Below are 3,404 nucleotides of genomic sequence, written 5' to 3' on the forward strand. Positions count from 1 at the left end.
AATCACTCACCTCTCTAATTTTTCCTGAGGGATATGAACCAACACCATCTACAATATATTCATCTCTCAGTGAGTACAGCTGCTGAGGAAGAGGAAAAAACAAAAAAAACCTCTCAAACCGAGAGGTGAAACAATGGTGAGAACAAGCCTCCCCCAAAGCTTTCAAGCCTGCTGGGGGTTTTTGATATAGACCCCTCTGAGAGCAGGATTTCTCATTACTTCAGCATTTACAGTCCTGTGTGAAGTCAAGGAGAGGTATATGTATGAGAGAAATTAGACTTCAGAAGCTTCTTGAGCAGTTTCTTGGGATGGTAGGTTTGGTTTAAGAGTTCTAATCATGACCAAAACACTACTCCCATCCTTATTGCTGATGTATTCTAAAAATTGATCAACATACCTTTTTTTTTTTTGCTATCTGTCTGCCAAAGATGACGTCAGAATCTGAATGAGGTACCTGCATTTTACATGCAGAGTGTAGACTGATCAAGGAACCCGTTACAGCAATAACACACAGCTTAAAGGTCTCCAAAAGTACCAAAGAGGAAAGGCTGAGCAGAAAGGCCATATTAAATCCTCCTCCCTGTGAGATATATTACTTACATTTGCCCAGGAATGCAACCTCATTTTGGTGATACCTTTACAGTGAAAAGACTGGCCAGCGCTCACCACTGACTTTGAGAGCACACAGATAGAAATGCTCTTCCTTTGTACAACAAAATACATCACAGGAAAACATAACCATGGGTCAGATCCTTACTCAGCCTTCAGAGGTTCAATCCCTTGTCTCTTTACTCTGGTAAGTCAGGCTAAAATAAGAGTGTTCTTGCTCTTGTAGCCCTGTGGGGAAAAGATTAGTGTCCTGGGTTCAGCTATAGCAGTCATTTTTCTCCTGCTTAGTAGCTGGTGCAGTGCTGTGTTTTTTAACTTTCAGCCTGGGAACAACGCTGATAACACCGATGTTTTTAGTTGTTGCTAAGTAATGTTTATTCCAACCAAGGACTTTCTCAGTCTCATGCTTTGCCAGGGAGGAGGGGAAGCCGGGAGGAAGCAGAGACAGGACACCTGACCCAAACTAGCCAAAGGGGTATTCCATACCACAGCACGTCATGCCCAGTATATAAACCGGGGGGAGTTACCCGGAAGGCCCTGATCACTGCTCGGGTCGGGCTGGGTATCGGTCGGCGGGTGGTGAGCAATTGTATCCTCTCCCCTTGTTATTTCACTAATTGTTATCGTTGGTGGTAGCAGTAGTGGTTTTGTGTTATACCTTAGTTGCGGGACTGCTCTTATCTCAACCTGTGGGAGTTACATTCTTCCCATTCTCCTCCCCATCCCTCCGGGAGCGGGGGGAGGAAGAAGGGGGGGGGAGGGGAGTGAGCGAGCAGCTGTGTGGTTCTGAGTTACCGGCTGGGCTCAAACCACGACAATTAGGAAATCACTACCCTTATCTTTCCTTTGTGAGAGAAGTCACTCTACTAAGGGAGCACAGTGCAGGCTGAGTATGGTATGTAGTGGGGTTAGAATTCTGCTAAGTTGCGTTCAGATCTAGGAAGGCAAAACAACCTATGTGCAGCATTGTTCCATACCCACCGAAGTATCCCTTACATGTATCAGGTTATGCATGGGTCATTTCTACCCACTGCTGAACCTATGAAAACAGCCTGGGTGGACTTCTGGGATCCGCTGACCCACGGCTGCTATTCCTTAGGGATGCACATGAAACTTCCAAGCATTTGGGAAAAAAAAAAAAAGAAATCCAATCATGTCATATAACTAAGCTCTGTATTCAGAGCCAGATTTAATTTCCTATGCCTTCCCCCTGCATGGATGTGCACACATACACACACATGCACACGTACACATATGCATAGTTCAGGATGGGGTGCATCCAGTCCAGCATCCTTGCATCTTTGCAACTTTGCAACCTTGCAATCTTGCATTGGTGTGATTCTATCATAGATGATGATTTTTGAAAACAGAAATGCCTCTACCCTTTGCATTTTTGTCTTTTTTTTTTTTTCCATTGCTGATTTTGTATAGAATATTTGCAGTGCCTTTTGTGGCATGACCTTTCAGGAGGGAAATGAGTGTTCCTCTGAGCCTGCCTTTTGTTGAATATCCTCCATTTTTTCCTGTCTCATTCTTTACTACAGTACAAGCTGAGCACAGCCCCCACTGATTCCCCTGCCTCAGATTTCCCCTCTGCCCAGTGGGCTGCAAACTTGGAGCAGCTCCCAGGTTGTTTTGTTTGTGTTGGAAGACTTTTCCTGTCTTGCTTTGCCCTCCTCAAGGGGCTTTCTGCAGCCTCCTGCAATTTTGTTTGATCAGATTTCTGGGGCACAGGCGATGTCCTGGGGGTCTGTGATCAGGGGCTGTTCTGGCTGGTGAATTTGCGTGTATGAGTGGCTGCAGACCATTTTGTTCCTCTTCTCCAGGACAGTTCTGCAGCTGCTCTTTTGTTTTGCCCTGAAAAGAACTGCCCAAAGAACTTCTTTGGAAGAGAAGATGAGAGAGATTACAGCATCTTTTGCGAAAGGAAACTGGAAGCCCAAGCAAGTACACAGACTGCACTAAACTTTCACCTGTACAGCTGGCCCCAGGAACGGGGAGAAGAGCAGAGACAGTAAATTACCCCACTGGAGCTCATTCCCTACCTGCCACATGCTTAAACTGGGGCTTTATCTGGCTGGCTCTTTACATAACCAGTAGGTTTGCAGACATGGCATTTTTCATCATATTTCCCCTGCTTTAAAGCACATGATATGCACGGTCTCTATGGCTGAATAAAAGGTCATGACTGACCAGCTGGTAGCACAAAATGTATTTTTACCCTAATGGCAGGGTATTCTACCTTTTGTTTCTCATTGCAATGACTGCATATTTACATAAACCCTACATCTGTTTAGTTAAATTAAGCCAGAGGGTGATGATCTTTGTCTTTACAAAAGAGCTGATTTAATTTTATTGAACATAACTTTCCATTTAAAAGATCAAAGTCAGTGCAACCCCCTGCAGCAACAATTCAGTTCTATGTGTTTCTTCAAATATTCATATGAAGAAAATAGGGGAACTGGGACTCAGAAAGCTAGTGAATTTTAACAGACATGTAGCAATTATTCATTCCTAAAAAAAAAAAAAAAAAGAAAAAAAGGAAAGAAAAATGAAAACTCTTTGGGGCCTTTGTTTATCCTGGGCTTGATGAGAGATATTTTTCCTTCCATCAAAGTCTCAAAGTCCCATAGAGTGTCCTGACTATCTTGCCTCTGAAACTGTCAGGAACTGATAGTAGAGGCAGCATGCACATTTTTAGGCAAATTTCTAGAAGATCGTAAATGCTATGGGGAAAAGACACAAAATAAGTAACAGCGAAGAAAACTGGTGAAGACCTGGCCTCTCTAGCTGTC

The 3,404-nt window shown here is 43.8% G+C and overlaps 1 long non-coding RNA gene across 1 annotated transcript; it reads left to right on the forward strand.

Moving 5' to 3' along the window:
* Nucleotides 1-1,152: 1,152 nt before the first annotated feature.
* LOC115609608 lies at nucleotides 1,153-3,202 on the forward strand. Its single transcript, XR_003991918.1, has 2 exons — nucleotides 1,153-1,188; nucleotides 2,436-3,202. It is a non-coding gene; the product is annotated as an uncharacterized LOC115609608 (long non-coding RNA).
* The last annotated feature ends 202 nt before the right edge of the window (nucleotides 3,203-3,404 follow it).

This window comes from Strigops habroptila, chromosome 6 (assembly GCF_004027225.2).
Source record: "Strigops habroptila isolate Jane chromosome 6, bStrHab1.2.pri, whole genome shotgun sequence".
Lineage (NCBI taxonomy): Eukaryota > Metazoa > Chordata > Aves > Psittaciformes > Psittacidae > Strigops > Strigops habroptila.